At 51.9% G+C, this 21,406-nt stretch overlaps 1 protein-coding gene across 3 annotated transcripts in view; it reads right to left on the bottom strand.

Annotated features, from left to right (window-relative positions):
- TMOD1 (tropomodulin 1) overlaps positions 1-17,054 on the bottom strand; it is a 69,237-nt gene extending 52,183 nt beyond the window's left edge. For all 3 annotated transcript variants that reach the window (XM_066604400.1, XM_066604398.1, XM_066604399.1), the window contains exon 1: positions 16,943-17,054. The gene's annotated coding sequence lies outside the window, so the exon portion shown is untranslated. The remainder of the gene's footprint in view (positions 1-16,942) is intronic.
- Between the last annotated feature and the right edge of the window lie 4,352 nt (positions 17,055-21,406).

The following is a 21,406-nucleotide window of genomic DNA, read 5'->3' as shown; positions in this document are numbered from 1 at the left end:
CAGTAACGGCTCTCCAGCTATGCTGCTAACTCTCCCCTCACCTTGTAAAAGTAATCCCTGGAAAGTGACAAGTGAAGAGCTTAGACATAAGACTCCTCCACTTCGTTTACATTCCCCGTGTCCGTGCTCGGCCCCGCAGGCAGACATGTTAGTTTGTGTATAATATATATATGTGCACCCCTAAAGACTTCTCTGGGGCCCTTTGGTACTTAAATGTGCACAAAATAGAGCAGGTTCTATTTTTATGTTTGCCCCAAAAAAGGGGAAATGAGAAAAAAAAAAACATTGAAAATCAATTGGATCTATTCTCTGCGTATTGCAGGCACAAATACGTCCGTGTGAAGCCGCCCTTATAATGGAAGAGAGCGAATGATAGCAGCGCATTTTTCTTTATTTACACCTTTTTTTTTTCTCCAAACATTTTTTATTGTGTTTTATAGTGAGAGCAGACCTGAATACAGCAGAACATTCTGCTAACCTCGTCCCGGAGGGCGATTGCACCTTGTGATTTTCCCATCGCGAAAGTCAATAGGGCTTTCTAATGCTAAAAACGCATCACGTGATAATCGTACATTTGTGCGTTGCAATGTAAGAACAAGGAGGCTCATAGGGAAACATGAGAGATTAAAAAAGAAAAACCATGCTGCGATTATTATTATAATTTTTTTTTTTAAATCGCAATATCACATGACTAAATACATCGCAAATGTGAGGGAAACCATTGAAATGATCGGTTTCATAATTCTGCGTTTGTACTTACTCTCGCGATTTTATCTCTCGTGTAAAACCACCCTTAAGGCTCCTTCACACGCAATACACAGAGAATAGAGCCTAGTCATTAGTGCCCGGTTTTGGGATGGGGAAAAAAAAAAAGAAGGTTCCGATAAAGATGTGAAACGGCCCTCAGATGACCTTTTACTTCCTGTCTATTAAAAAAAACTACTAAATATTTACCATTTGTGGAAGAATTTACGTCCTTGTTTTGCTTTATGGCCCCTAATGTATCCATTCTCAGCATTCGGTGTAACGGAGTGATCAATTTTGTGATTTTAGAGCTCTATTACATAGAACTATTATTTTTCAGGTGATCATTGCATTGTGGGAAACCATAATCGATCGGCGTAAATACGGTCAAGAATTAATGATGAATGATAATTCGTTCGCTTAGCATTCGTCATTCATTTTCTGTAGTTATAAAAACTTGATGATAATCAGTCCGTGTAAACGGTTACTCATCTATCTAGAAGTGTGAGGCGATCTGCGGAGAAGAATGGCAGTAAATCCCCAAATCCAGAGGTGCAGACCTTGTGCCATCAGACCCAAGAGGACTGGAGGCTGGAATCACTGCCAAAAGTGCTTCAACGAAGTACTGAGTACGGGGCGTGAATACTTCTGTCAATGCAAAAGTGTTAGTTCATTTTTTTTCCCTTAAATGACAAAGATTTCTAACATTCAGTTTTTCACTTTGCCATCATGAGGTATTGAGTGCAGAAAGATGGGGAAATCTTGCCTTTTTTAAATTTGCAGAAAGCCCCAACATACTTTCCCAATGCCTTATATAGTTGTATAATACCTAGAGATGAGCGAGCATGCTCACCGAGCATTAGCATACTCCAAGTACTCGTTACTCGAGCACCTCGGAGGGGGAGAGGGGGAGAGAGAGATACGCAGGCAGCTACCGAGCATGGGTCTGCATGGAAAATGCTCGAGTCGCCCATTGACTTCAATGGGGTTCGTTACTCGAAACGAACCCTCGAGCATCGCGGAAAGTCCGACTCGAGTAACGAGCACCCGAGCATTTTGGTGCTCGCTCATCTCTAATAATACCTGAAAGCGTTCATTGAGTCATTTTTGTATATAAACCTAAGCATTTCGGAGACCCTTGATGACATTACTGTATGTAAGCTCCCAGTCTTCACCCCTCACATCAGTGTTCGCTGCGCTGGAGCTGAAGGAGGTTTACAGAGCGCATCAGTAAAATCTTTACAATGGCATTCACATATGAGCCGACGTGTGTCAGACGTAGATGACAGTTATTGTACATGGCAGAGATACAGTCACAGGCTCCTCATCCACCAGTAAAGGCTTTGTAGGTGGGATTTGACCCACTGGAAGAATACCAAATTTAGGCACAAATTGTGATGTTTGTGGAGGCTGTTGTCTTGGGAACACAAATCGGAAAATCTTATACAGATAGTGAAGTCAGAGTTTTATTGGCTTAATTGGATTACAGTTTGTTTGGGTTTTTTTGCATGGAATTCCCACCCCAATATTCCCCGAGTGCCATCCCTGGTCGTAACATCAGACAATAATGTCTCAGCCAAGGTCCCCAATGGTGCCACCCTGCGGATATTCTACACGGTGCCACCCTGCGGATATTCTACACGGTGCCGATGCCGTTGTTCTAACCTAAATGTGTGAGGACAGAATAATCACCGCCGGGGGTGGATTAGGAACCCAATGAGTCTCCGTAAAAAAAAATTACAAAGTGGCCCCATGTTGTAGATGGGCCAAAACCAGCAGCTAGTGCGGCGAACACAAGTTGACAGGAATCGGCAACTACCAGGCGCAGCCATGAGGGTGGTAGTAGGGAAGAAGTCTATGTGGCCTGCATAACTCACTGCAGCAGATTTTCTACAAAGCGCAGAACATATTTGGACTGAAGGTATACATTAAGGGGCCCCATTTTTTTAAACCTATTAAGCCTCCATGAAGTAAATGAACATCATAGCCTGGCGTGCCCTAAAGGGGTTTTCCCGCTGTAAAGAAGTGTTTCCCAACTTACCTCTTGCTCCCCAGTAGAAATCCTAAACTGTACACCGCCTCCTCGATGTAAGCCAGTGACAGAAATTGCAGATAGGTCACGTGACTGCACTAAACAGCAATTTAACTTTCTGGCCAGGGCAGTATATGGGTAGAAGCATATGACCGCTGTGGGCAATCAGTAGCCGCAGCATCACCGTCAGTGCTCCTGGCATTAGCGCTCATATCCTGGCTACCATGATGCCAGGAGTTTGGGCACATAACGCTGCGGCCTGAGATCAGCCACAGTGGTCACATGCTTCCACCCAGCCTGTCTATCCAGGAGTCACAGCCAATGCCAGCGCCGGCTGTCAGCTGCATCCTGGGGACACACTAAAAGGTGAGTATGCCTTTATGTCTTATTTTAGGCAGGGATCAGCTGGGGGACGGGGTTTTGTTTTAACGACAAAACTCCTTCAAGTCTCTATGACAGACATTAATGTCTTGTGCCCAACATGATCAGCAGCCAGGCTCTCAATGTAATGGCCACGATTAGAGAGAAGTGATCCCGGCCATTTAACTTCCTGGATGCTGTGGTCAGTAATGGCAATGGCATCTACATGGTTAGACGGAGGGAGGGAGCTCCCTCTGTCCCCATCGCCCCCCCACCAATGCAATGGCATTATGCAGATGGGTAACCTAGGCAGCTAGAAGCCTAGGAAGGGCCTACAGGCATGATGTAGCTGTTTGCTTTCAGCACATGCTAATAGATTGCTTTCCAGCTTTAGGCCAATGCCCATGGACAGATTTTCGCCGCGGAATTTGCCCACTGCAAATTCCGCAGCAATGTCCGTCCATAGACATGCTATGTTAAAAGGTTCTTACCTGCCCACGAGCGGAAATCAACTGCGATTTACCGCTCGGGGGGAGAATCGCAGCATGTTCTATTTGGTGCGAAAAATCCCACGGACGACTTGCATTGCAGTCAATGGAAGCCGTGCTTACAGTGACACTTCCGCAGTGAGCACTGTGGAAGTATGGCAAGAATCCGCGTTATAGCCCAGCACTGCGCATGCGCGCCAGCCGAGACACTCGCAGTGGGGGAGGGGGGGGGGGGGTCCACCGGGTCAGACTGTGATCACCAATAACAACCCGATAGTGATTGGTACCAGCATACTCTTATTAAATAAAGACCACTACAAAGAGCGATAATAGTACTATATCAGCATCAAATAATACCTCAAGACTGTGACCACATAATACAACCATAGTGTTGCTGGAAAACAAAAAAAAACAAGAAAACCACCATACAAAGACCAATATTACCCCCTCCCCATACAATGACCATATAGTGGTAAATGCCAGCCCTACACAGGTGCGTAGCAGACTGTGTAAGTGATTACAGAGCTGTTATATCCAGTTTTCACAGGTCACATTCCCTCTGACTGGATGGTTTACTTTCACTTTTCTTCTCCATCTGGCCTAGACCACCATGATGACTTCTTCTGGCTACAACTTGTCTCTGCAGAATTTGATAAATCATCTTGGACAATTTCCCAACCACCTGTCTTTGTTTGCCAAATGTCTACACAATTTACCTAGCCACAGTACCGTAGGTACTAATAATGGCACCTGTGGTGGTCCACGCAGTAATAGTATCCCCATCATGTGCTTCCTGTAGGCCTCACACAGTAAAAGTGTCCCACTCAGTAATAATGTCCCTCATAGGCCTGTACTCAGTAATAATGGCCATACAGACTCCACTCAGTAATACTTGTCCCTCATAAGTCTTCACTCAGTAATATCATCGCATATACACCCCCACTCAGCATTAATTCCCCTCACAGGCTCCAAGTCAGAATTAATTCCTTCCTGCTGCAGCCCTTCTTTGTTTTCTCCTATTTTTCCTCCTCAGTTACACAGCTACATGAAGGCTTGTTCCGTAAAGAAAGGTTGTACATTTGAATTGTATCATTTAACATGCTATATAAAATGCACTGAAAAAAGTTGCAATTGTGCAGTTTTTGGTGACTGTTTGCTTTTATGATTGAACTGAGGGGAATTGGGGTGCTGAGGGTCTTTAAATGCTGCTCTCAGAATTGTGAAGCTGTTGCCGGCAGGTGCCAGCTGTCAGAGACAAAAAGGAAATGAAAAGAGCATTAAAAATATACATAATATCCTAGTGCAGGTGGGAATGTGACAAAGTTTCTGGTATTAGAAACAGTTATGCCCGTCCCATACACTCGGCTAGGCCCGTCCCATAAACTCGGCTGGGCCCGTCCCATACACTCGGCTGGGCCCGTCCCATACACTCGGCTGGGCCCGTCCCATACACTCGGCTGGGCCCGTCCCATACACTCGGCTGGGCCCGTCCCATACACTCGGCTGGGCCCGTCCCATACACTCGGCTGGGCCCGTCCCATACACTCGGCTGGGCCCGTCCCATACACTTGGCTGGGCCCGTCCCATACACTCGGCTGGGCCCGTCCCATACACTCGGCTGGGCCCGTCCCATACACTCTGCTAGGCCCGTCCCATACACTGTGTTCTCCTTTTCATTTCTTGCTCATTACTTCCCCCGTGTCCATTTCTAGGTTACCGTTTCCCCCGACTTTATCAGTCCTCTTTTATACCGTTTTCCCTCTTTTTGTGTACACTGTAGAAGATGCAGGTGAGTTTCCCAGGGTCCATTTAGATAGCTTTAGGGTTTTTTTTATATGCAAAAGTAGGGCAGAGGAAATATCAGAAGAGTGAACAAGCTTCACAGGTCTCAGAAGGCTCCTAACAGATCGACCTAGCCCCATGTCATACCGGCATACAGGATTCTGTGCGAATTTCACCCAGGACACAAACTGTCTTCTCCAGCAGTGATCTTTGCACAGACTGGCACAGGAGTTGATCGCTACATTTAAATTGTGGCTGATTGTGAGTTCCGATTACAGAAGTAGAGAGCAGAGCACGACCATGGAGATAAGTGTGGATTAAAGGGGCACCGAGGCTGCCAAATATGTGCCCTGTTATGATTGGCACATTTGTATGGGCTATTCTTGTGATGGCAGATTACTCCATAATAAGTGCTGTATTCTGCGGGCACTGAATGTGACTGGGGTTGTTTTATATTACTTACACTGTGTTATGGATGAGTCTATGAACCATGCGTAATGTTAGGGGTAACTGTTGTTTTATTGTGCTGGCACTACTATTTGGGGTAACAAGAATATACAATATTTGCAAACAAAGGAATGGAAGTGAACAAGGTTATGATGATAATTACTCAGCAATGAACCTTAGGCTGCCTGTCCACAGGCGTTGCGGTATCCTGCGGCGGATCTCCACCGCCCGGGAGCAGGATCCGGCAGACGGATCTCCGCTGTCAGCCTTATTTAATAGATAGGCTGACCGCGGAGAATCGCGGCAAATCGCAGCATGCTGGCCGCAAACGGAGAATAGCAATAATTCTCCACTAGTGGACAGGGGGGGAAAGCGCCCGCCATAGCAACGCTATGGAGAGCATGACCTGCGTTCCCCGTGGCCGGATTATCGCCACGGGGAACGCAATTCAAACTCGCCTGTTGACAGGCAGCCTTACCTTTAAACAGCCTGGCACTAGCTACGGTCAGCTAGACCCTGGGAATAATACTTTGTGCACAAGAGGAGATAACGATATCACTAAATTTAGTCCCATTGCACAGAAATACAGATCACATGATACAATACACAGTCCTTGGCGAGATAAATACTACTATGAATACGGTCGAGCTGAGTATAGCGTATGGACCCACTCTAAGTATCTCTATCACATATACTTGCACCCTTTATTAAAATCCCAGTTTGTTACTGTGACCGCTGGGAGTTTGCTAAATAGTCCAAGTCCCTTTGACGTAGCACTTTTCCATGTAATAGGCCCGTTATTAACTGCATCTATATGGTGTGCACACCGAATGTCTGAATTGAGGCCAGCCTCACTTACAGTTACACTATAAGGGAATCGCCACTACTACCAACTACGGCTTGTATCAAGTCAGGAGTACGCAATCATGAATGACTGAACAATCATGTAAAAAATAAACTATTTATCTGTGTTTAAACTGGCTGCCAACGCTGCAAACTGTAAACTTCTTTGCTCCATGTAAAATTACCCTCACACAGTGCCCATTCAAATCAGTGGGTTGACTGTGTAGTGAACGTCAGGGCAGGTCCTCTCGAGCAGGGAAGTCAAGCTCATTGACACTGAGGGCCACATCAGCCTTATGGCTGCCTTCAAAGGAGTAATTGTAATTGTGAAACTGTACAGTAATAGTGTGCTCCATAGTGGCAACAGTACTAATAGTGCCCCCCCATAGTGGCAACAGTACTAATAGTGCCCCCCCATAGTGGCCACAATATTAATAGTGCCCCCCCCCATAGTGGCCACAATATTAATAGTGCCCCCCCCCCATAGTGGCCACAATATTAATAGTGCCCCCCCCCCCATAGTGGCCACAATATTAATAGTGGCCACAATATTAATAGTGCCCCCCCCCATAGTGGCCACAATATTAATATTGCCCCTCCCCCATAGTGGCCACAATATTAATATTGCCCCTCCCCCATAGTGGCCACAATATTAATATTGCCCCTCCCCCATAGTGGCCACAATATTAATATTGCCCCCCCCCCCATAGTGGCCACAATACTAATAGTGCCCCCCCCATAGTGGCCACAATACTAATAGTGCCCCCCCCATAGTGGCCACAATACTAATAGTGCCCCCCCCTAGTGGCCACAATACTAATAGTGCCCCCCCCATAGTGGCCACAATACTAATAGTGCCCCCCCCCCATAGTGGCCACAATATTAATAGTGCCCCCCCATAGTGGCCACAATATTAATAGTGCCCCCCTCATAGTGGCCACAATACTAATAGTGCCCCCCCATAGTGGCCACAATACTAATAGTGACTTCCCCCCCCATAGTGGCCACAATACTAATAGTGCCCCCCCCCATAGTGGCCACAATACTAATAGTGCCCCCCCCCATAGTGGCTACAGTACTAATAGTGCCCCCCCCCCATAGTGGACACAATACTAATAGTGCCCCCCCCCCATAGTGGACACAATACTAATAGTGCCCCCCCCATAGTGGCTACAGTACTAATAGTGCCCCCCCCCCACAGTGGACACAATACTAATAGTGCCCCCCCCACAGTGGACACAATACTAATAGTGCCCCCCCACAGTGGACACAATACTAATAGTGCCCCCCCCCCCATAGTGGACACAATACTAATAGTGCCCCCCCCCATAGTGGACACAATACTAATAGTGCCCCCCCCCATAGTGGCTACAGTACTAATAGTGCCCCCCCCCATAGTGGACACAATACTAATAGTGCCCCCCCCCCCCATAGTGGCTACAGTACTAATAGTGCCCCCCCCCATAGTGGACACAATACTAATAGTGCCCCCCCCCAGTGGACACAATACTAATAGTGCCCCCCCCCACAGTGGACACAATACTAATAGTGCCCCCCCCCACAGTGGACACAATACTAATAGTGCCCCCCCCCCACAGTGGACACAATACTAATAGTGCCCCCCCCCCACAGTGGACACAATACTAATAGTGCCCCCCCCCACAGTGGACACAATACTAATAGTGCCCCCCCCCACAGTGGACACAATACTAATAGTGCCCCCCCCCCACAGTGGACACAATACTAATAGTGCCCCCCCACAGTGGCCACAATATTAATAGTGCCCCCCCCCCCATAGTGGCCACAATATTAATAGTGCCCCCCCCATAGTGGCCACAATATTAATAGTGCCCCCCCCCCATAGTGGCCACAATATTAATAGTGGCCACAATATTAATAGTGCCCCCCCCCCCATAGTGGCCACAATATTAATATTGCCCCTCCCCCATAGTGGCCACAATATTAATATTGCCCCTCCCCCATAGTGGCCACAATATTAATATTGCCCCTCCCCCATAGTGGCCACAATATTAATATTGCCCCCCCCATAGTGGCCACAATACTAATAGTGCCCCCCCCCATAGTGGCCACAATACTAATAGTGCCCCCCCCATAGTGGCCACAATACTAATAGTGCCCCCCCCCTCATAGTGGCCACAATACTAATAGTGCCCCCCCCCCAAAGTGGCCACAATACTAATAGTGCCCCCCCCCTCCATAGTGGCCACAATACTAATAGTGCCCCCCCCATAGTGGCCACAATACTAATAGTGCCCCCCCCCATAGTGGCCACAATATTAATAGTGCCCCCCCATAGTGGCCACAATATTAATAGTGCCCCCCTCATAGTGGCCACAATACTAATAGTGCCCCCCCATAGTGGCCACAATACTAATAGTGACTTCCCCCCCCATAGTGGCCACAATACTAATAGTGACCCCCCCCCATAGTGGCCACAATACTAATAGTGCCCCCCCCATAGTGGCTACAGTACTAATAGTGCCCCCCCCCCATAGTGGACACAATACTAATAGTGCCCCCCCCCCATAGTGGACACAATACTAATAGTGCCCCCCCCCCATAGTGGCTACAGTACTAATAGTGCCCCCCCCACAGTGGACACAATACTAATAGTGCCCCCCCCCCACAGTGGACACAATACTAATAGTGCCCCCCCACAGTGGACACAATACTAATAGTGCCCCCCCCCCCCACAGTGGACACAATACTAATAGTGCCCCCCCCCATAGTGGACAATACTAATAGTGCCCCCCCCAGTGGCTACAGTACTAATAGTGCCCCCCCCCATAGTGGACACAATACTAATAGTGCCCCCCCCCCAGTGGACACAATACTAATAGTGCCCCCCCCCCACAGTGGACACAATACTAATAGTGCCCCCCCCCACAGTGGACACAATACTAATAGTGCCCCCCCCCCACAGTGGACACAATACTAATAGTGCCCCCCCCACAGTGGACACAATACTAATAGTGCCCCCCCCCACAGTGGACACAATACTAATAGTGCCCCCCCCCCCACAGTGGACACAATACTAATAGTGCCCCCCCCCCCACAGTGGACACAATACTAATAGTGCCCCCCCACAGTGGACACAATACTAATAGTGCCCCCCCATAGTGGACACAATACTAATAGTGCCCCCCCATAGTGGACACAATACTAATAGTGCCCCCCCATAGTGGACACAATACTAATAGTGCCCCCCCATAGTGGACACAGTAGTAATATTGACCCCGGTAATAATGGTGACACCCCAAGTGTCCCATTATTATTAATTGGTTGCCCCAGTATTTAAGATGAACCTAGTAATAATATTGGCCCCAGTAGTGAATGATCCCCATAGTGGCCCCAATAGCAATAGTGCCCCACTTAGTGGCCCCAGCAGCCATGGCGACCCACTTAGTGGCCCCAGCAGCCATGGCGACCCACTTAGTGGCCCCAGCAGCCATGGCGACCCACTTAGTGGCCCCAGCAGCCATGGCGACCCACTTAGTGGATGGGCAGCATCCTTATAAGCATTTCACTCACTCAGCCTGCAGCTTTGGAGTGGACGCAGCAGCTGAGTCTATGTCCGCTGACCTCTCACCTCAGCATGCAGCCGGGAGGGGAGAGGTCAGTGGTCACAGACTGTGCTGCCACCTCAGACCGCTGCAGGCTGGGTGAGTGGAGTATCCTTAGGTTGCTGCACGGCCGGCGGGCTCCATAAAATGAGGTGGTCGGCCTTGTGTGTGACATGCTCCAGAGCAAGAGACACTCGTTGTACCCGCTCTCCGCTCTGGCCAACGGGCAGCACCGGCACCTTCCATTTTCCAACAGAAGAGAAGCCTCATTCGTATCACATTATAAAAATGTCCTAAATGCTGTAACATTATATCCGGCTTCTGAGACCCCAGAAAGACTTTCCCATAATAAGGCAGAGCGATTACGTGTGTGCCAGTAAATGCGGGGGTATTACTGGAAAATACTTGTCATCGCGGCATCAATGCGCCAAAGTCGATAAGAATGACACAGATCATTCAGTAAATACAATGATGAAAGGTGATTTACAAAACCAGACGCTTCACGGACAGAGAGGTCATTCTGACACGGGCGGTCTCGGTTTTGTGAGCTCATTAGATGCCCGTCTGTCCAGGAGGGTCACTAAATCTATAGTAGAAGTCTCATAAAAGTAAAACTTGTAGTAGATTGTAATATTATCCGATATCTGTAGCTTCCCATTACAGTTATTTAGACTCTTCCCATCCTGGAATGGCTGATAACACAGAACAATAGATAAGAAACTGTGGATATATAATGCATCCAGTTGGATTATTGCAGAATGTCTATATGTAGAACAAAGGGAACACATTTTGTCAGAAGGCACCTACCACGGCACTTCAGTGGTAATAGAGCAATGGTAGCGCCAGTTTAAATACCTGCGGATGTCATTTTTTTCCCGGCGTGGGGATCGCACGCGCGGGAAAAAAAACGCAACATGCCTCATTTTTCTGCGGATCCCATGGGGACGACTTCCATTGAAGTCAATGGAGGCTGTCCGGTCTGCGACACGGCTGCAGCTGACACTGCGGAAGTGCGGCGGATCCGCGGAAGAGCAGATTTTTAAAAAGTAAAAAGGCCCGGCGCATGGCACGGCGGCCGGAGTGCCGAGCGCATTTGCTGTGCCAAAGAAAGAAGATCCGTCTGCGACGGAGCAGACCCGCGCTACGTCCGGACAGGTGAGTAAATGTATTCTTTGCCTCATGTCTGCAGGCACAGCTGGAATCCGCTGTGGGATTCCCCACTCCGAATCCGTGGTTGCCCGTGGACACGAGGACTTACGCTGCTCTTATACTAGGGGTTTTCCCGTGTATCACATGCGCAAATTTTGCATATTACATGCGGTAACTAACTTTACATTACCAACGGTGCCTCTCACACGACGTGTGAAAAGCGCATACACCAAGGAAAAAAAAAGACATGCTCTATCTTTAAATAAAATCTGGCGCCCGGGCAGCCACGGAAGTGTGACAATGTTAGGGGGGCTCCTGTGACCCCCTTGTCTGTGCGGCCGAGCATTATCCTGCCACCTCTTGGAAGCCGCCATAAAAGGAACACACGTGGCTGCAGGATGTCCGGAACATATTGCTGAGCGGTCATTGTTCCCCGATCCGCTACTAGGGGTGACCGACTGTCGTATGCAATGGCCCCCCAGACCATCACACCAGCAGGGGGCAGTGTGCTGCTCCACAGCAAAAGCAAGATTAAGGCACCCACCCCGAGGTCTCAAGAGAAGAACACAGACATAAACCTGGACTCATCGCTGAAGACAACCCGGCTCCCCTCTGTAGCAGTCCAGTTTCATCGTTCACGACACCACTGCAAACAGCGACGGTGGGCGTCATACGCCGTACATGTAGTGGGCACCGTGAGACCAATTTTTCTTCAGCCAAGTGCCTGAAATGGTTCCAACAGACACAGGAGTGTAACGATGGCGCAACCTGTCTCTGAATGGCGGACAACGAAGCAGTTAAAGTACATCGTGCTTGTCGGGCGATCAGGCGATCCTCCCTGCTGGTGGTCTGTAGGGGGCGTCCAGAGCCCGGTCACCTTGTGTACCCTCATACATCCACTGGTCTTAACACCTACTAACAGTCAAGTCAGACGCTTCTCTCTATTGGTGGTCTGTAGGGCCCTCACACACCCACTTGTCCCAATACCCTCTAACAGTCTGGTCAGACGCTCCTCTCCACTGGTGGTTTGTCGGGGGGTTCCTGAGCCCGGTCACCTTGTGTGCCCTCACACATCCCCTGGTCCCAACACTCCCTAACAGTCTGGTCAGACGCTCCTCTCTACTGGTGGTCCTTCGGGGGTCCTGAGCCTGGTCACCTTGTGTGCCCTCACACACCCACTGGTCCCAACACCCTCTAACAGTCTGGTTATACGCTCCTCTGCACTGGTGGTCTGTAGGGCGCATCTTGAGCCCGGTCAACTTGTGTGCCCCCATCCACCGGTCCCAACACTCCCTAACAGTCTGGTCAGACGCTCCTCTCTACTGGTGTTCTGTAGGGGGCGTCCTGAGCCCAGTCACCTTGTGTGCCCTCACACATCCACTGGTCCAACACCTCCTAACAGTCTGGTCAGACACTCCTCTCTACTGGTGGTCTGTAGGAGCGTCCTGAGCCCAGTCACCTTGTGCGCCCTCACACATCCACTGGTCCCAACACCTCCTAACAGTCTGGTCAGATGCTCCTCTCTACTGGTGGTCTGTAGGGGGCGTCCTGAGCCCGGTCACCTTGTGTGCCCTCACACATCCACTGGTGCCAACACTCCCTAACAGTCTGGTCAGACGCTCCTCTCTACTGGTGGTCTGTAGGGGGCGTCCTGAGCCCGGTCACCTTGTGCGCCCTCACACATCCACTGGTGCCAACACTCCCTAACAGTCTGGTCAGACGCTCCTCTCTACTGGTGGTCTGTAGGGGGCGTCCTGAGCCCGGTCACCTTGTGTGCCCTCACACATCCACTGGTGCCAACACCTCCTAACAGTCTGGTTAGAACAGCCGGTGGGGGACAATTCATGGATACGACCATCCAGCTTCTCACATCCCAATAATGTTCCCCTCTCTGACTCTGGTAACGGGGTGAAATCTCTTCTCTGCGTCGTAGAGGCGTCTAGTGGTCAACAAGCTCTACACAAGCGGAAGAAGAGGTCACTACACACAAGGAGCCTCCGAGAGCCTTTTATTGGCCAAGGGCAGAACCACTTTTAGGCTGGGTTCACACGGGGCGTATTTTCGTCGGAAATCTCGCGGTTTGGCAGCAGCAAAAACCGCAAGATTTCCGCCGGGAGAACCGCCGCGGTTTAAGCCGCGGCGGCTTTGAAGCGGCCCGGCCGCATGCATTTCCGTTGCGGCCGGCTCTCCCATAGAGGAGAACGCGGCCGTAACATAAATAAACAAAAAAACGAATGTAAATAGACATGCTGCTGCTTATGAAACCGCGGCTGTGGCCGCCGCAGCCGCGGTTTCAACCGGATTTACCGCAGCGGATTAGCTGTCCCGTGTGGACGAGGTTTCGGGGAAACCTCGTCCACATGGCTGGCTAATCCCGAGATTAGCGGCTGCGGGCGGTTTTGCCGAGGGCGGATCTGCTGCGGCAGAACCGTGGCAAATCCGCCCTGTGTGAATCCAGCCTTAAGGTCTCCGGTGACAAGACCGTTCATCTAATCACCACAACTCTCCTCATTTGTATATCTGCCTGAGATGGAACCGCAGGACGGGTTTTGTAGCAAAACAACTTCTGGGTATGGGATTATATTATATAACTTAACCCCAAGGCATTGTCCCGTGACGAATCCTCTGAGCAACACTGCCAACAATGAAGCCCCCTACAAACTGTTCATTGTGCGGTTCTACATACTGCGGCCCCAGCGTATTAATAGTGTCTGCTGTATAACATACACTGAAACAATGAGTAATCTGCAAGGTGCATCTGCGGGACAAGAATTGATAAAAGTCCCCCAGGGTATCAGCGGATCGTCACAGCCCCCCCCCCTCCACTGTATCAGCGGATCGTCACAGCCCCCCCCCCTCTCCAGGGTATCAGTGGATCGTCACAGCCCCCCCCTCTCCAGGGTATCAGCGGATCGTCACAGCCCCCCCCCCCTCCAGGGTATCAGCGGATCGTCACAGCCCCCCCCCCCTCCAGGGTATCAGCGGATCGTCACAGCCCCCCCCCTCCAGGGTATCAGCGGATCGTCACAGCCCCCCCCCCCTCCAGGGTATCAGCGGATCGTCACAGCCCCCCCCCCCTCCAGGGTATCAGCGGATCGTCACAGCCCCCCCCCCCTCCAGGGTATCAGCGGATCGTCACAGCCCCCCCCCCCTCCAGGGTATCAGCGGATCGTCACAGCCCCCCCCCCCTCCAGGGTATCAGCGGATCGTCACAGCCCCCCCCCCCTCCAGGGTATCAGCGGATCGTCACAGCCCCCCCCCCTCCAGGGTATCAGCGGATCGTCACAGCCCCCCCCCCTCCAGGGTATCAGCGGATCGTCACAGCCCCCCCCCCCTCCAGGGTATCAGCGGATCGTCACAGCCCCCCCCCCCCTCCAGGGTATCAGCGGATCGTCACAGCCCCCCCCCCCCTCCAGGGTATCAGCGGATCGTCACAGCCCCCCCCCCCCTCCAGGGTATCAGCGGATCGTCACAGCCCCCTCCCCCCCAGGGTATCAGCGGATCGTCACAGCCCCCTCCCCCCCAGGGTATCAGCGGATCGTCACAGCCCCCCCCCCCCCAGGGTATCAGCGGATCGTCACAGCTCCCCAGGGTATCAGCGGATTGTTACAGTCCTCGCCCCCCCCTTCCCCAGTGTATCAGCGGATTGTTACAGTCCTCGCCCCCCCTTCCCTAGTGTATCAGCGGATTGTTACAGTCCTCGCCCCCCCTTCCCTAGTGTATCAGCGGATTGTTACAGTCCTCGCCCCCCCTTCCCCAGTGTATCAGCGGATTGTTACAGCCCCCGCCCCCCCTTCCCCAGTGTATCAGCGGATTGTTACAGCCCCCGCCCCCCCTTCCCCAGTGTATCAGCGGATTGTTACAGTCCCCCCCCCCCAGTGTATCAGTGGATTGTTACAGTCCCCCCCCCCCAGTGTATCAGTGGATTGTTACAGTCCCCCCCCCCAGTGTATCAGTGGATTGTTACAGTCCCCCCCCCCAGTGTATCAGTGGATTGTTACAGTCCCCCCCCCCAGTGTATCAGTGGATTGTTACAGTCCCCCCCCCAGTGTATCAGTGGATTGTTACAGTCCCCCCCCCCAGTGTATCAGTGGATTGTTACAGTCCCCCCCCCAGTGTATCAGTGGATTGTTACAGTCCCCCCCCCCCCCCAGTGTATCAGTGGATTGTTACAGCCCCCCCCCCCGCCAGTGTATCAGTGGATTGTTACAGTCCCCCCCCCCAGTGTATCAGTGGATTGTTACAGTCCCCCCCCCCCCCAGTGTATCAGTGGATCGTTACAGACCCCCCCCCCCCCCAGTGTATCAGTGGATTGTTACAGTCCCCCCCTCCCAGTGTATCAGTGGATTGTTACAGTCCCCCGCCCCCCCCTTCCCCAGTGTATCAGCGGATTGTTACAGTCCTCGCCCCCCCTTCCCCAGTGTATCAGCGGATTGTTACAGTCCTCGCCCCCCCTTCCCCAGTGTATCAGCGGATTGTTACAGTCCCCGCCCCCCCCTTCCCCAGTGTATCAGCGGATTGTTACAGTCCCCGCCCCCCCTTCCCCAGTGTATCAGTGGATTGTTACAGTCCCCCCCCCCTTCCCCAGTGTATCAGTGGATTGTTACAGTCCCCCCCCCCCAGTGTATCAGTGGATTGTTACAGTCCCCCCCCCCCCAGTGTATCAGTGGATTGTTACAGTCCCCCCCCCCAGTGTATCAGTGGATTGTTACAGTCCCCCCCCCCCAGTGTATCAGTGGATTGTTACAGTCCCCCCCCCAGTGTATCAGTGGATTGTTACAGTCCCCCCCCCAGTGTATCAGTGGATTGTTACAGTCCCCCCCCCAGTGTATCAGTGGATTGTTACAGTCCCCCCCCCCAGTGTATCAGTGGATTGTTACAGTCCCCCCCCCCCAGTGTATCAGTGGATTGTTACAGTCCCCCCCCCCCCAGTGTATCAGTGGATTGTTACAGTCCCCCCCCCCCCCCAGTGTATCAGTGGATTGTTACAGCCCCCCCCCCCGCCAGTTTATCAGTGGATTGTTACAGTCCCCCCCCCCCAGTGTATCAGTGGATTGTTACAGTCCCCCCCCCCCCCCAGTGTATCAGTGGATTGTTACAGTCCCCCCCCCCCCCAGTGTATTAGTGGATTGTTACAGTCCCCCCCTCCCAGTGTATCAGTGGATTGTTACAGTCCCCCCCCCCCCCCCCCCCCCCAGTGTATCAGCGGATTGTCACAGTCCCCCCCCCCAGTGTATTTTTGAGTGATACATAAAGTAAGATTCAGGAATACTAGTATTGGACATATTGATGCCCAGCTGGCATAGAGATGGCAGCAGTCCCTGAACCCAGCGCAGGGCAGTATCCCGACCAGTGGGCATTGTCTCCATCCCCGTGGACCTCTGTCTCCGGCTATTTATAGAGGGGGGCCCGCAGTCCCCCCTTTGGTGACAGAGGAATACTTTGCCCAGATATGGTCCTGCTCGGCACTTCACAAGACGCGGCGGCAGTTTGTAAGAAGAGAGTTTCCTTACCCGGCGGAGAAGGCTGCGGGCACCGGACGGGCGGCACTCGTCCCGACGAAGTCTTGTGAGGAGCTGCTGCCCAGGAGAAGATGCAACAGAGAACTCAGCAGCTGCTGCCGCGGGAGCCCGGCTAGGAGGCGCTGCGCTGCCAATCACGTGACGTCAGCCGCGGCTCCTCTGCTGGGGGCGGCTGCCGGCAGGTGAATGTGAGGGGCGGCGGCGGAGCCGCTTATCATGTGTCCGCATGGAGATGTGTATGAACTACAAGCTGTGGCTGTAGTAGTGAGGAGAGCGGGGCGAACTACTGCCGGCCGAGCTCCATCACCGCCGGTACTGTCACATCAACTCCGGCCGTCTACTATACCCCCTAACCGTGCACTGACTGGATAGAGACCTGTACTATACCCCCTAACCGTGCACTGACTGGATGGAGACCTCTACTATACCCCCTAACCGTGCACAGACTGGATGGTGCCCTCTACTATACCCCCTAACCGTGCACTGACTGGATGGAGACCTCTACTATACCCCCTAACCGTGCACTGACTGGATGGAGACCTCTACTATACCCCCTAACCGTGCGGGATGGAGACCTCTACTATACCCCCTAACCGTGCACTGACTGGATGGAGACCTCTACTATACCCCCTAACCGTGCGGGATGGAGACCTCTACTATACCCCCTAACCGTGCACTGACTGGATGGAGACCTCTACTATACCCCGTAACCGTGCACTGACTGGATGGAGACCTCTACTATACCCCCTAACCGTGCAGGATGGAGACCTGTACTATACCCCCTAACCGTGCACTAACTGGATGGAGACCTGTACTATACCCCCTAACCGTGCACTGACTGGATGGTGCCCTCTGCTATACCCCCTAACCGTGCACTGACTGGATGGAGACCTCTACCATACCCGCTAACCGTGCACTGACTGGATGGTGCCCTCTGCTATACCCCCTAACCGTGCACTGACTGTATGAAGACCTCTACTATACCCCCTAACCGTGCGCACTGACTGGATGGAGACCTGTACTATACCCCCCTAACCGTGCGGGATGGAGACCTCTACTATACCCCCTCATGGTGTACAGACTGGATGGTGCCCTCTACTATACCCCCTAACCGTGCACTGACTGGATGGAGACCTCTACTATACCCCCTAACCGTGCGCACTGACTGGATGGAGACCTCTACTATACCCCCTAACCGTGCACTGACTGGATGGAGACCTCTACTATACCCCCTAACCGTGCGCACTGACTGGATGGAGACCTGTACTATACCCCCCTAACCGTGCGCACTGACTGGATGGAGACCTCTACTATACCCCCAACCGTGCGCACTGACTGGATGGAGACCTCTACTATGCCCCCTAACCGTGCACTGACTGGATGGAGACCTCTACTATACCCCCTAACCGTGCACTGACTGGATGGAGACCTGTACTATACCCCCCTAACCGTGCGGGATGGAGACCTCTATTATACCCCCTCATGGTGTACAGACTGGATGGTGCCCTCTACTATACCCCCTAACCGTGCACTGACTGGATGGAGACCTCTACTATACCCCCTAACCGTGCACTGACTGGATGGAGACCTCTACTATACCCCCTAACCGTGCGCACTGACTGGATGGAGACCTCTACTATACCCCGTAACTGTGCACTGACTGGATGAAGACCTCTACTATACCCCCTAACTGTGCGCACTGACTGGATGGAGACCTCTACTATACCCCCTAACCGTTCGCACTGACTGGATGGAGACCTGTACTATGCCCCCTAACCGTGCACTGACTGGATGGAGACCTCTACTATACCCCCTAACCGTGCACTGACTGGATGGAGACCTGTACTATACCCCCCTAACCGTGCGGGATGGAGACCTCTACTATACCCCCTCATGGTGTACAGACTGGATGGTGCCCTCTACTATACCCCCTCATGGTGTACAGACTGGATGGTGCCCTCTACTATACCCCCTAACCGTGTACTAACTGGATGGTGCCCTCTACTATACCCCCTAACCGTGCACTGACTGGATGGTACCCTCTACTATACCCCCTAACTGTGCACTGACTGGATGGTGCCCTCTGCTATACACCCTTATGGTGTACTAACTGGATGGTGCCCTCTACTATACCCCCCCTAACCGTGCACTGACCGACTGGATGGAGACCTCTACTATACCCCCCTAACCGTACACTGACTGGATGGTGCCCTCTACTATACCCCCTCATGGTGTGCTGACTGCATGGTGCCCTCTACTATACCCCCTTATGGCGTACTGACTGGATAGTGCCCTCTACTATACCCCCTCATGGTGTGCTGACTGCATGGTGCCCTCTACTATACCCCCTTATGGCGTACTGACTGCATGGTGCCCTCTACTATACCCCATCATGGTGTACTGACTGGATGGTGCCCTCTACTATACCCCCTCATGGTGTACTAACTGGCTGGTGTCCTCTACTGTACCCCCTAACCATGCACTGACTGGAAGGTGCCCTCTACTATACCCCATCATGGTGTACTGACTGGATGGTGCCCTCTACTATACCCCTCATGGTGTACTGACTGCATGGTGCCCTCTACTATACCCCCCCATGGTGTACTGACTGCATGGTGCCCTCTACTATACCCCCTCATGGTGTACTGACTGCATGGTGCCCTCTTCTATACACTTATGGTGTACTGACTGGATGGTGCCCTCTACTATACCCCATCATGGTGTACTGACTGGATGGCGCCCTCTACTATACCCCCTCATGGTGTACTAACTGGCTGGTGCCCTCTACTCTACCCCCTAACCATGCACTGACTGGAAGGTGCCCTCTACTATACCCCCTCACGGTGTACTAACTGGATGGTGCCCTCTACTATACCCCATCATGGTGTACTGACTGGATGGTGCCCTCTACTATAAACCCTCATGGTGTACTGACTGCATGGTGCCCTCTACTATACCCCCTCCTGGTGTACTAACTGCATGGTGCCCTCTACTATACCCCCTCATGGTGTACTGACTGCATGGTGCCCTCTACTATACCCCCTCCTGGTGTACCAACTGCATGGTGCTCTCTACTATACCCCCTCATGGTGTACTGACTGGATGGTGCCCTATACTATACCCCCGCATGGTGTACTGACTGGATGGTGCCCTATACTATACCCCCTCATGGTGTACTGACTGGATTCTGCCCTCTACTATACCCCCTCATGGTGTACTGACTGGATTCTGCCCTTTACTATACCCCCTCATGATGTACTGACTGGATAGTGCCCTCTACTATACCCCCTAACCATGCACTAACTGGAAGGTGCCCTCTACTATACCCCCTAACCATGCACTAACTGGAAGGTGCCCTCTACTATACCCCCTAACCATGCACTGACTGGATGGTGCCCTCTACTATACACCCTCATGGTGTACTGACTGCATGGTGCCCTCTACTATACACCCTCATGGTGTACTGACTGCATGGTGCCCTCTACTATACCCCCTCCTGGTGTAGTGACTGGATGGTGCCCTCTACTATACCCCCTCCTGGTGTACTGACTGGATGGTGCCCTCTACTATACACCCTCATGGTGTACTGACTGGATGGTGCCCTCTACTATACCCCCTCATGGTGTACTAACTGCATGGTGCCCTCTACTATACCACCTCCTGGTGTACTAACTGCATGGTGCCCTCTACTATACCCCCTCATGGTGTACTGACTGGATGGTGCCCTATACTATACCCCCTCATGGTGTACTGACTGGATGGGGCCCTATACTATACCCCCTCATGGTGTACTGACTGGATAGTGCCCTCTACTATACCCCCTAACCATGCACTGACTGGAAGGTGCCCTCTACTATACCCCCTAACCATGCACTGACTGGAAGGTGCCCTATACTATACCCCCAAACCATGCACTGACTGGATGGCGCCCTCTACTATACCCTCTCATGGTGTGCTGACTGGATGGTGCCCTCTACTCTACCCCCTCATGGTGTGCTGACTGGATGGTGCCCTCTGTTACAGCCCCTCATGGTGTGCTGACTGGATGGTGCCCTCTACTCTACCCCCTCCTGGTGTACTGACTGGATGGTGCCCTCTACTCTACCCCCTCATGGTGTGCTGACTGGATGGTGCCCTCTATTACAGCCCCTCATGGTGTGCTGACTGGATGGTGCCCTCTACTATACCCCCTCATGGTGTGCTGACTGGATGGTGCCCTCTACTATACCCCCTGATGGTGTGCTGACTGGATGGTGCCCTCTACTATTCCCCCTCATGTTTTGTTTGTCGTTCTTCCTATGCAGGACTAAAAAACGTTGTTGGCTCGTTCACTTATCATTCAGTTAAAATAGCAATCGTTCATTCATTCATTCATACCGTGATTGTGAACAACGGAACTATTTCTCGCCTGAACGAGCCAACGATGTATCTGCCTGTATAAATCGGCTGCATGGA

Source organism: Eleutherodactylus coqui, chromosome 5 (genome assembly GCF_035609145.1).
Source record: "Eleutherodactylus coqui strain aEleCoq1 chromosome 5, aEleCoq1.hap1, whole genome shotgun sequence".
Classification (NCBI taxonomy): Eukaryota; Metazoa; Chordata; class Amphibia; order Anura; family Eleutherodactylidae; genus Eleutherodactylus; species Eleutherodactylus coqui.
Note: the sequence above shows the minus strand (reverse complement) of the source record. Positions and strands in the feature narration are given on the sequence as shown.